Source organism: Cebus imitator, unplaced genomic scaffold (genome assembly GCF_001604975.1).
Source record: "Cebus imitator isolate Cc_AM_T3 unplaced genomic scaffold, Cebus_imitator-1.0 Scaffold291, whole genome shotgun sequence".
In the NCBI taxonomy this organism is placed as follows: Eukaryota; Metazoa; Chordata; class Mammalia; order Primates; family Cebidae; genus Cebus; species Cebus imitator.
The window spans coordinates 761,182-775,107 of NW_016107606.1; positions in this window are offsets into that span (position 1 = coordinate 761,182).

A 13,926-nucleotide genomic window follows, 5' to 3' on the forward strand; every position below is an offset into this window, starting at 1 on the left:
CACTTATTTTTAATTATAATTACAACAAGGAGTCACCATGACTCCCACTTATTGAGCTGTTTTTATAAGCTACATAGCATTTTAAACACTTCACATGTGCTCTTACTTAACAGTTGCCCCAACTCCATGGAGTCCATCTTCGTTAGTGCTTTTCAATATTATAAGCACTGAAACAGTTTTGGAGGAAGTGATAATTTCCCTATCCATGTGCAGTCAGAGGTAGTGCTAGGATTTGATTGTGCTTTACAGTGATCCAAAACCCACGTTTCTACCTTTCCTGGGCTCTGCTTCCTCTGCGGTAAATTCAAGGCAGGGGGAACGCCGTGCTGACACACACCACAGCAGCAACCCAAGTCTTAATCTGAGACGACGGCACAGGTGACATCTTACTTGTAATTTTGAATTTTATGTGCTATAATGCATGCACGTGATGAAGATAATTGGCTTGTTGGAATATTCCCTGAAAGACTGTGGTCCCTTATCTTCCCCCTATATATAGATCAGCGTCCTTAACGATGCCACTGCATTAGATTTAATTATAATCTAGTTACCTATGGACGTAAGAAAGATAGTTGTTCAATCATTTCAACCTGCACCAAAGCAATGTTTATAAATCAAACAATGTGTGGAACCAGACAACTCAGATTATTTGGTAAATGTTTTGTGTACATTGAAGTGCTTGGCTATACGCTGGACGTTGAGGGGTCTGCAGAAAGAAGGAAGAAGTGGCATTGGCACCTCCCTCTGACTAATTACACGACAGAACGCATCCGTCACATTTCAAAAGCAGTGCAGAGCAAAGCGCGGGACGTACAGCCAGAAAACGAGGCGTGTGTGGATTGTAAGAACCCACAGAAGAAGGGGGCAGAATGGGAAGGGAGGTTCTGAGGCCGAGAGGAAAGGGATTTCACTGACAATGGAACCATTTGGATGGGTGACAGGGAGAAAAATGTCATTTTTAAGAAAACTGTTAATTTCTCCTTATATCACTTCCCTTAATCGGAGTTTCCCAACATGGAGAGTGATACTATCCGATTGCCAAGTCCCAATCAAGACATTTCAATGGATTTGGAAATTTATTCTCCTTCTTGACTCTTATCCAATCTGGCCACTTTCCCGTTTCCAAGCATGTGAAAGACGTGTCCCCCTTCCGCTTGGTGCAGACGCAATGTTTGCTTTTCTCTAGACCCTCCGAGCAGACCCACAAACCTTCTTCACAGGAGGCTCCAGGTCATCATCTTTCAAGGTTTTGTCGCTCCCGTTCATGAAGCTGAACAATCCCAGCCCCACTCACAAGGCTTCCCAGGGGTTTCTATTTTCTTTTTTTTCCCCATTTATTTGTTTTATTGTATTTTAAGTGGCACATATACACCAAGGAGTTTCTATTTTTACTACCTCGCCTCTCTACATTCCTTCTCAAAACCATGCGAGTCTGTGCCCAGCACCCCTTGTCTGTCCTGGCCTCGCCCTCCTCCTCCAACCACCTCGTCCCTCTTCTGCCTCCGCTGCCCCCTCAGCTCACCCCTTGGCTCCTTCTCTGAGCCTCGGAGAAACCCCAGCACTGCTCTGCTTTCCTAAGCTCACAATCTCTTCTTCTTCTACTCTTAACTCATTTCTCAAACTGCTTTTTTCTCAACCGGGATATTCTGGATCATTTAGAAGTGGTGTGTCCATTTCCTTGCTTTTTCTGATTTTTTAAATCCAACTAAGTTTGCCAGTCTATGCCTCTCTTTTAGGTATCTCGTCATTAAATTCACCAATTCCCTCTCTCTCTCAGTAAGTCAGAAATGCACTCAATATCTGTTACTCATCAAGCTTTGTAGATCAGGCTAGCCCAACTGAAGTGTGCTCGGAATGCTTACCTCGGCCTACAGGTGAGTAAAATCACCTAACACAAATTCTGTTTTGTATAAAAACAGTGTTGAATACTTTACGCTGTTTATTGAAGACTGTGCTCGTGATGAAAAACAGTGGTTGCATCGGCATTAACATGAAGTCAAAACATTGTAAGGTGGACTACCGTAAGTCAGAAACTACAACAATTTTACCATGGTACTCACACATGAGTATGAGCGGCTCACTGCAACCTCCGCCTCCTGGGTTCAAGTGATTCTCCTGCCTCAGCCTCCAGAGTACCTGGGATTACAGGCACCTGCCACCACACCAGGCTAATTTTTTGTATTTTTAATTTATTTTTATTTTTTTTTAGTAGAGCTGAGGTCTCACCATGTTGGCCAACTGGTCTTGAACTCCTGACCTCTGGCAATCCACCTGCCTTGGCCTCCCAAATTGCCAGGATAACAGAGACCATCCCCTTTTCACTTTCAGCACAGTATCCAATAAATTACATAAAATATTTAACACTGCTTGTGTTGAATGATTTTGACTAACGGCAGGCTAATGGAAGTGTTCTGAGCATGTTTAAGGCAGGCATGGCTAAGCTATGATGTTTAGTAGATGAGGTGTATCAAACGCATTTTCAACCTAAAATATTTTCAACTAATGATGGATTTATTGGGATGTAACTTCACTGTCATTTGAGAAGCATATATGTGTATGTATACAGATAACTCCATAGAGAGATATCTATAGATATAAATATTTAGGTAGGTAGGCAGATAGATAGATAGATAGATAGATAGATAGATAGATAGACAGACAGATATAGAGAGTGAGAGAGAGAGGTCAATAGAGCAAATCTTCTTGCTTTAGGAAAATCTGACACATCTAAAATATCCCATAGGAAATGCGATGGTATAGTAGGCTATTCTGGCATTACTATAAAGAAATACCTGAGGTTGTGTAATTCATAAGAAAAGAGGTCTAATTGTCTCATGGTTCTGCAGGTTGTACAGGAAGCATAGGTCTGGCAACGGCTTCTGGGGAGGCTTGGAAGCTTCCAATCATGGGGAAAGATGAAGAGGGAGCAGGTGTCTGTCATGGCGGGAATGGGAGCTACAGGGTAGGGGGAGGTGCCACTGGGTTTAAGCAACCAGGTCTCACAAGAAATCATTCACTATTGCAAGAACAGCTCAACAGAGGGATGGTGCTAAGCCACTCAAAAGAAATGTGCCCCCCGATCCAATCACCTCCACCAGGCCCCACCTCCTACACTGGGGATTACATTTCAACATGAGATTTGGGGAAACGGATATCCAAATTATCTCAGTTAATAATGGGTTAATAAAGCCAAGCCAACTCTTATGGGAACATCATTGGGCACTTATCAAGATATTAGGGTGGAATGCTGAGAGAGAGGGTGGAGCAGGCACAAAGAAGCAGAGATGAGAGTGCTCTCACCCTTCACAGCAGCATGGGGCACGAGCTTTGACCTTGAGGTTCCCACAGGAACACAGGGTGCTGATCTTGTAATGCTGACATCATTCTTCGGAACAAGCCCAGTGGAGTCTACTGCCTATAACCAAAAGAGGCATGGCTAGAACGAAAGTCATGCTAGTTGAAGAATTGTGATGCAAAGTGGCTTTTATTTATTAGATCAACTTTGGAGAAGATGAGCATACAAGAAAGAAAACTAGAAGCATGGTGAGAAATTATAGTATCAGATGCACTAGGGTGCGGGGAATAATGGAGCTTTCCTCCAATTTTCTCCTTTTCGTATATTCATTTCATAATGAAAATAGTTTTAAAAAGAAGGTACAATATAAAATCTTGTGAAATCCAACAGTGGAAGTCACTTTCCAGATTGAAATACTGGCTGTCATTTTGTAGATGTGTAAAATAAAGACATTCCCTAGTGCAGCTGGCTATCTCTACAAGGCTTTTGCTGTTTGAATATTCAGGGGTGCAGAAAAATGTGAGGTGTTAGCAAACACTGCTAACTGATGCTCAGAGAGAACACAAATAAATCATTCTGAAACTACGGCAAAGGGCAGGGTATAAATGTGACCTTATTTTTAAAAATCTTAATTAAAATAAGTAATATTTCTGTTAAACCAGTCGAAGCATATTTAGAGATTTGAGTGGGATCTGCATCCGACACCATCTATATATGGTGACAAAATTGAAGTCCGTGAAAGGATCAGTTCATTGCTTTATTTAGATTTAATGGGTGTTTTATTTTTTAGACTCTTTTTTCTATCAATTAATTTATTGGCTAAGTATTTTATAAAAAGACTAAAAGTAACTTAATAATTTGTGTTTGGCATTAATTCAAAGTATACTTGGGTCGTCCGGCTAATAATCCCATTGATTACCCTGGATGCACCAATAAGGACATATGTTCTCATCGCCTCCTCTCATTGTTCCGGAGAATGTTCTTTCCTCTCCAGGTTCTGCACCTGAGAGAGCCTCATGAAGTCCTCAGGTTGCCTCTCGTGCACGTTCACAGGGAGCTGGAAGGCAGACATACCCCGTGAGGCTGGAGGACTTCACCAGTCCCAAGAAACATGTGAGGCTTCTCAGTGGGATGCTGCCGTGCAGAGACCTGGTTCCACAGCTGACTCCAAGCCTGGCTAAGGAGCCTCTGGGGTGCTCATACATCAGCTGCAGCTGCTCACCAGATGCAGGGCACCAGGATTCCCCAATTCCGCTGAGCCATTTACACTGGCTTGGCCACTAACACTGGTGCAGAACTAGTCCTGAACAGCGTCACTATTTTACTTTGTCAAGGATATTTTCATGTCCCAGTTGACCTTAGGCACCCTCCAGCAGCGCCTCAAATGTTCTCCTGCAGCTGCTGTCTCCAGGACGCAGGGCTGGACACTCAGGCTGAGAGAGACTACCGCATGCCCACACCCTAGGCCCATAGCCACCCTGCTTCAACCTTCAAACTCAGGGTCCTCCTTCTTTCCACCCAACTGTGACTCTGTTTCAGATGCTTTTGCTCCACCTTGGCCTTTGTGGGGACCGAATCTATCCACCTCAGGGGGTTTCCTTACGTTTGAATTCTCAAGGAAACATTTGGGACCTCAATCTTTTCCTATCAAAATGCCTTCATTTCTTTATGCAAATTACCCTTCTCCCCAGAATTTTAAGCAATTTTCTTGAAGAATGAAATTGAAATTATTTTAAATCACTAAATATTTCTGTCAATCTAAGTGGAAGAGCCAAGAAGACCCTGTATGCGTGTTCTGGGATTTCCTTGGGCATCTCTCTTATGAACTCTTGGAATGGGACTCATCTTCACTCCTGGGCACGGCCAGCAAAGTGTCTGAACCTGGAGGTGGTCAACCTCCTAGAAGTTCATTGCCCTTTAGTGCAGGATTCAGAAAAGCATGGCGCCTGGAGGGACCTAAGAAAGAACGTTTGGTTCCTGTAGACCAGTGGGTTCCCAGAGGCCCCTCTACTCCTCCACTGCTTCCTCCCTCCACCACTGGGGAAAAATAGAAGAGAAAGTCGTCATGTAATGGGTACAACGCCTTGATGTGGTAAGATGGAAAGAGTTGGGGGGATAGATGGTGTTGGTAGTTGTACAATATTAGGAAGGTATTCAGCAACACTGAGCTGAGCACTTAAAACGGTTAAGTAGTACATTTATGTTATGTGTATTTTACCACAATAAACAAATTGGAAAAAATAGCTATAATTCATTGACTTGTGTGTAATCATTAAGCAAATTTAAGACACATTGAGCAAGAAAAAAAAACAATCTCAAAAAGGCCTTGGAAGAGTCAAGGACGATGACATTTAAATTGTCTTAAGAGTGAGAAAAAGAATCCCATTTGCCTCTAAGGAGGAAATAGTATTCTTGGCAGAGGAAAGTGTTTGCAAAGCCCAGAGACATGAAATAGCAGGTCACATTTCCAGAAATGGAGAAATGAATGGAAATGGTGGTGAGGGGAAACACGGAATGACTCATTCCACCATGGGAAGAAATTTGAACTTGATTCTCAAAGTAATGAGCAGCCGTTCAGATAATTTCTAAGTGGGATAGGCTAAGATTTGCAGGCAATAAAAAAGCTGAGCTTAAAGATATGGATAACAACAACGTTCAGGTAAGGAAGGATAAAGACAGAGCCAAACGTCCCATTTGTGTGAGGTTTCCGAGGCGTGATTGTCAGTGTTATATGTGTTGCATTATTTCCACCCTTTGCGTTTATGCCTGCATATAAAGGCTCACTGGGCTAGGGCTTTGAGGACTTTACATGATTTGTAATGTACTTAGCACATTGCAAACACTTAATAAATATCAGTAGAATGAATATGTAGATTGAATTTGTAGATCCCTCTGTCTTCCTCACAACCAGCCTAGAAACATTTCATGTAAGTAATCTCCCCATAAATAGGTTGTGATAATCCATATAAAGTTTTGAAATATGTGCAAAGTTCAGTTTCACAAAAATTTCACTTTTAAATAAGTAGAATCAATTAAAAAATACATCCCCTGCTAAAGTAAAACATCAGTTCAGGCTCGACAGACTTTTTCAGCATTCGTTGTAGTCTACACAATGTACACCTATTAACCTGAATATCTATAACTTTTTCAGTCCTGTGGCAGTTTTGTTGATTATGCTTTACTTAAGTGCTAAATGAGCCAAACCAAGTGGATTTGGTCCTGCTCTGTTTAAACATTGTATTTACAAATAAATATTAAATATATTCAAGTTGTACATACTACCCATTACAGAAAACCACATCCAGGGTCATCAAAAAATTTGCCAGCAATCGCTCTTCTTGGTACATACCCAAAGGAAATGGTAGGTCAGACATACCTGCACACAGTAGCCAAGACATGGAATTGACCTGTGTCCTTCAGTGGATAAATGGATAAATGAATGGTGATGTATAGAAACACACATTGCTTTTCAGATTGATGGAGTGGCTGACCAAGTGAGAACATTAGCCAGGAACCTATCAGGGATAGGAATCTGGGATGGATTTTTTGAGAGACAATTATTGAGAAATCTTTCACATCTACCTATCCAGGCATTAACAGCAATTTGCTTAGATTTATTTAAATTTTAAATGACAAAGATAAAGACCTCCTCCCCTCCCCAGATAAGATGTGCTTACATCCCAGTGTGCTGCAGGTAGCATCTCTCCATGGAGGGGAGGATGGCAGGATGACCAGCAGCCCATGTCAGATGGGATCTCCTTGGTGGGGCTGTACCCAGTGTGCTGCCTCTTTCTGCCCCTGGTTCTGCACCCTCTGGTGGGGGTTAGGGACGGGGACATCAGCGTGAGCAGGAAGCTCCTGCTGCCCACTGTGCTCTTGGTGACAGATTTCCCAGGACCACTCGGCTCATTGTCTCTTTACCAGCTGGTTCAAGCTGTGATGAGCTGACCCAGCAATGACGTTCAGGAAGCGCGAGAACTGCTAGGCCACCTCGCAGCTCTCAGCCTACTCCAAGCGGGACCTCGTGCAGGTTGGGCTTGGGCAAGCACTGAGGGCCTCCGCTGGTCAGCTGTAAAATACACGAGGAGTTCTTCATTCGGGCGTGCAGAATCCGGCCCCATCGGATTGCACTGTCTGCCTACTGCCTTCAATTTATGGTCAAACATGCCCTACCACCACCTCTATTAAGGTTTTTTAAATTCCAACGGATAAATTTCATTTATTTCAGGACTATATATACATATATGTGTGTGTGTGTTCATGTATATATGTATATACCAATTATTATTCTCTTGTAAAATATTAGGGTGCCCTCATTTTAAATACACACACACATACATGCATATGCCCTATCATTATTCTTTTATAAGTTTTTAGTGTGCTCTCCATTTAAATATATATATCACATGCATACATATATATGCATAAAACTATTGTGTGAATGTGTGCAACATTAATTTTTTTACTTTCTCCAAAATACAAATCACAGTCCTTTATTTGGAGGCTCAGTGTGAAAAGTCAGCCCTATGAGAAATGTGAAAACCTACCACATGACCTTCAAGTGGAATCCCTGCTTTTGTCATCATTCATTTTTCCTCAAAGGGCAGTTACCATCTCAGTGACTGGTACAGTGGTATATTGTCTAAATTTCTATTTCCTTCAAGTAACATAAGCCTATTGCCTTATAAGAAAAATATGAAGGCAACAGAGCAGATCTCCCTTGAGAATGAGTAGAATTCTATCTTCTCTGCCTGTTTATGCAACAAGAATGAAGTTAGCATTTCCCTGGGGTAGGATGCAGAGGTTGGGCATGGGAGGTGAATACAGTCAAATTTTAATTTTGCATTGCATTGAATTTAAAATCTTGATGGTTTGCCTGGAGGTTATGCTTTCAAAAATGGAATCTCTACCCTTCGCATCCTATTTACGTATTGCAGTCTCCAAGGACATCAAGCTCTCACATTTCTAAATCCTCCTTTTCCACTTTATTTATTTTCCTCGTTTTTTTACCTTAGCACTTATCACCTTCTCACATATTGTATAATGTACTTGTTTATTGCGTTTATTGATTGTTATGATTTACCTTACCAGAAAGTCAATTCAGCAAGAGCAGAGATCTTTGTCTATCCTGTTTTCCAGGGGAATCCGAAGCGCCTGGAAAAATGCTTGGCATAGAGTAGGAGCCTCATAAATATTCACCGAGTGAATAAATGACACTTGTTTCTATTCTGGAAGACCTGTAAAGTTCTGTGTATAAGCAAGATACTGATTAGTTGCAGTAGTTTCAGATAAATTGATTATTGGAAAAGTGGTCTCAGCGTCGTACAGAAGCAGCCTCAGAAGGAATTCCACAGTGGTTATAAGGAGAGCATTTGCTACTATGGACACCTGTCCCCTAGAGATTGCATTGCAACCCACTAGGTTCATAGAAAAGGGAAGTCTTTAGTAAGGCATGGGCATCTCACCCTGTGTTCAGCGGTGGGGATACACGGATGGTGATGACACATCAGCACCGTCAGACAGCGTCTCTGTAATATCCATGACAGTTTCCATCTTTGCCTCTGCCTCTGCAGGGTGCACTATCCCATGAGTGCCTTTGCCAATGTCCTCCCAGTTCACTTCTCATTCAGCCGATCACATGCAAGCCTTGAGCTTTTGCTGATTCCTGAGAGACTCTCCTTGCAGGGCTGTGACAAGAAGCAGCCTCAGACGGAGTCCTGAGAGGCAGGCCTTGAGGACAGGAGGGCAGCAGGGAGATTCTAGCTCCAGGACGCCTTTCACAGAACCAGTTTCAGAGTTTGTTTTGTGACGATTTTAATTTATTTTTAAAGGTGATGTTGACGTTCTGGTTATGGTGAGCCCTACTTCTATAGGAAGTTACAGACATTATCACTTCAATAATTGCCAAGAGTGGCAACTGATAGCACGAGAAAGAGGCAATTTTGGCAGCAATTTAACTGAATAAGATCTGCGATGACTTGCAGGTAGGTAACATAGTGAAGGCACTTCCCCCTTTCTGAAACCACTCAGTTTATGATATCCACTGCTTATTAGATTCCTAATTCAACAGCATCTTTCTTCTATATAGGTTTTCTTTCAAGCTCAGTTGGTAAATATGTCATACAATAATTCTACAGTTTGAGAATAGACTGAAATTGAGAAATAAAATGTAGAAAATCAATTATGACAGCATCAAGAGTTTAATGGGATTTCTTATTCAAACTAACAATACAAAGTTCAGGGGATCCCCGGAACTTCGTCCACGTAATTTCAGGGAGTTTAGTCTTTATGTCGCCCCCTCATCAGTTTTCTGTGCTTTGAGATTGATGTATTATTCTCACTGAAGCCTGAGTCTTCGCCAGATACACGCCGCATGCTGGTGTTCTGGTTACCTTGGTTGCATTTAGCCATAAAGATAAAGGAAAGATGAACCAATTCAGATTATTTTCCCAAATGTGACTGAAACCCTCCTTATTTTGAAGACAGAAAAATGTAAAACGCCTTTATTGGCTTTTGATCCTGGTTTATGGCTTCATAAATTTCTAACAGTTTCACCATGTTTCAGAGAAATATTTGAAAAATATTGAAATAAAACTTGATTTCTTTAATCTTTTTTTCTATAATGGCTAAAAAAGTTCAACCAAATTTAAGAAAATAACATTTCTAGCAAGTAATAGAGTCCTCTGTTAAGGTTTTTTTTTTTTTTTTTTGAGATAGAGTCTCACTTTGTTGCCCAGGTTGGACTGCAAAGGCACGATCTGGACTCACTGCTACCTCCACCTCCTGGGTTCAAGAGATTCTCCTGCCTCAGCCTCTGGAGCATCTGGGATTACATCATGTAATTACATCTGGGATTACCTTACATGTGGACCATCATGTTTGGCTAATTTTTGTATTTTGCATAGAGATGGGGTTTAACCATATGAGCCAGGCTGGTCTCAAACTGCTGACCTCAGGTGATCTACCCATGTCAGCCTCCCAAAGTGCTGGGATTACAGGCGTGAGCCACCTCGCCCGGCTGTGAACTACGGAAGAAGGTCCTTCTGGCAACATTTTCTGAGATGAAATACTTTATTGAAACAACATAACTATGGAGAATTTGCTTGAACCTCAGAATTAAAGAGAAACAGACTTGAGTGCTTCCACTTGCAATAAAAAAAAAAAAATGCCAGTCTTTTCCTTCCATGAATGAGCATATGATCCTTCACAGCTGATTAACTTCTTTCTAAGCCTCAGTTTTACCATTTTCTCATAGGCCATGCGTCTGCATGCTTTCTCATTAGGATTAACTGAGATGGTATCTGTGGAGTGTTTGGCACAGTTCCAGACAAAGGGGAAAAGTTTAGGGTGTGCCCCTCTTTTTGTGTTAGAAAGCCACTTGTAAATTTACTGCAAGGTACCTTTGTGATTGTGAGGCACTTGTTATCAGAGCACAGATATTATAATAGTATAATCTTTTCCAATGCGTCTTCTAACTACACCAAAGGAAAATATAATGATTTTTTTTTATTGCTGACATGTAGAAAAACTGATTTGTCTATATTTACTTTGCAACTGGCTGTCTCGCTGACCTCTCTCACCACATCTATCATTTCTAAATACGTGGCTTCTTCATATTTTAGTGCTTCTGAAATCAAGTCATGGTTCATAGTCAATGTCAGAAACAATGTGCCCTCCGCAGCTGTCGTTGGAGAAGAGAGGTCCCGGCAGGCCTGTCATTGCTGGGACATTGTTTTTATCTGGGCATGGGGGCCATCCATTCCCTTGGCTGCCGATGTGAGCTATCTGCATTGGTAGCAACTGGATGCAGTTGAAACTTAAATTAAATTTGAATGGAACATTATTACTTGTCTGCAAAATAATTACAGATAATAAAATATGGAGACAAAAATATATGTACAGTCAGTGCTTCTACATACCAATTTAATGTGGTACTAATTTATAAACATCTCCAATAGATCATGCCATTATTAAATTCAGAGAGGTTGTTGTAACAGACTCACACATCATGAGAGACTATCACAAGGTACTAAATATCTGTTTAAAGTTTCCAATGTCTTTCAAGAAAAAATTATTAACTTGTGTCCTGATGTAATTCAATTAAAAAATAAATCTACAGTTTGATCAAACTGGAAATACCAAAAGACTATTATTTTCAATAATTCTTGAAATTACACAGTCAATTCTAAAGATTATGACTACAAGTTACCAGAACCAACAAGTCCCCATGAAGATAGGCATAAGTGCAAAAGATCAAACATCTCTCTGAAGAATCTCTAGACTGTGAAATAAACATTCTTATGTCTTGCAGAGGAGGGCAGTATACATTGTATATTTAGCACCTAGTGAGAGTCTCTTCCAATTGATCGGAAGTTCTCATTCTGCCTTCTGCATGCCAAATTCTCCTAACGATATTTTCTGTGGTCTAAGAGACATAGTTTCTTGCATTTGTGATGTTCTTATTGATCATAAAATTCAAAGATCAGCAGTACATCGATGTAGATACAATTTTGAGATTACATTTGTCTCTTTATTAAAAGCCCTGGTTTTCTCAATGTAGCGTAAATGGCAAGTTCCAGCTTTCCGCCAAAGGAAGAGGCTCCCGTATAAATACTGCACTTCAAAAGGATTAATCAGCGAACCAAGTACAAATTGAGCCCAATAATTATATCATTCTCTTTGCTTAACTTTTGCTCTAAATATTTTATTTTACGCATTTTTATGAGCTTATATCTAAAGTATGAAACTGAAATAGCCATCAGGGTTGAAAGAAGAAAATGTGACATTCTTCAAAGCCACGTCTATATACCAATGCTCTTTAGAGTTTCACCAGTGTTTTCAAACTAAAATTTAAACAAAATTGTATTTGTCTGAGTTTCCTAAATTAGGTTATTGTGTCTATTTATGACAGACAGTTCCTGTCATGTAATATGATTACATGGGCTTTATCAGAAGTGACACATTGGATGATTTATATGATGTGTCAGCCAGAAAGATACAAAGGAAGATAATTTCCTGTAATTACTTTTAAAAAGAATTTTGAAAATGGATTTTAAATAAATAGTATGTGACTTGTATTCGAAGTAATTTTTAAATATCATTCCAAGACATTACTGAGAATAAAATAATCAAAGAGGCAGCATGTTAACAAGCCTTTTCTAACGGATTAAAACAATGAGTTTAATTTTGAGTTTAGATAAACACACTGCTTGTTGTGGCGTCTTCTGATGGTGTGATGTTAGTAGGTGTGACCTTGGAATTGCTCAATGCTCACCCAGCAGAGAGAGGTTTTTCTGTGTCTCTCATTGTTCTGGTCATGCCATTGCTTTTCAAAGCCTTAACTCACTTGTGCTCTCTGCTTTGCTGTTCATTTCTTACCCAAATCTGTCACACCTTTCACAGCCACAAGAAAAAAGCATTATTGCCTAAAAGCCCTTCCTGACCATATTTGCCTCTACAGATCCCTTTCTTTTGAGTAAACCCCTAGTCCTCGGGATCTTCGCCAGTGTTTTCACGTGGCTCCTCTGAGTCCGTGGGAATATCCCTGTGCTCACAGCTAGTCCCCGACGTACTGGATTTCCCATACTTGTGCTTTATTTACTGCCATGACACAGAACAACTTGCCCCAGCCTGTTCCCTGAATTTTCCCAGTCTTTCTTCCTTTTGACCTGGTGATTTGTTTCATGTTGGTAGTTTATTTCACAACAGATCTGACATAAATTCATCATGGCAGAGGGAGAAAACCACAGGTCTTCAAAATTGCTGAGGTACCGGCCTGGGTTTAGGTCTCAGGCCTTCCAACTATTTTCCGAGGAATGTGTGTTCCCATGTGGGGATCGTTTCCTTTATCTGTGAAGTGGGATTCACAGTACTTGCCTCATTAGCTGGCCAACACATTAGCTGGTCAAGGCTCTGTCTTTTGGCTAACTTCTGTAATGCCTGGATCTTGCATTTAGCACATTACCAGATGCAACGGGAGCTCAAAAGTACCTGTTGAATAAAATAGCTGGGGTATGATTTTCACTTCCACCCTTAACATCCTTAACTATAATTCAGACTTCTTACCTGGGTGCAATGCCTGGATTGACATTTTGCCCAGCTCAACTGACTGCCCGAATGCTCTACCAACAGCTAGTTTGATTTGTCAAAACTTCGCTGATGCTTTTTCTGTGCACTTACATTGTCTTCCAATTAAGTGATGATTTCTTGTTAGTCAACATCCATATCTTTTACTGTTTAAGCTTTCACATTTGTCAATGGCACAGAGATTAACACATAGTAGATGTTTAATGTTTATTGACTAACTAATGTAATGCACAGATGTGTTTCAGAAAAAAAATTCCTTCTGATGTATGTAGGTGTTAAAAAGGGAATGAAAGTTGCTAAATTGCTCTTTTTGTGTTGGTGTTTCATAAGGGCAAGGGCTGTGTCCTGTTGTTCATCATGGTGTCTTACTGTCCCAGAGTCTCAGGGGCTTGGTACTTACTATGCATTCAATGATTGATGGGTGAATAGTTTTATGGAAATTAAGGATTATTGTTCACAATTTTGATGCATAATATCTTTCCCAATATCAGAGTAGCTGTCATCAAATGCTTTGTCAGAAATTGCCCTGCCCTCAAAAGGCCAGA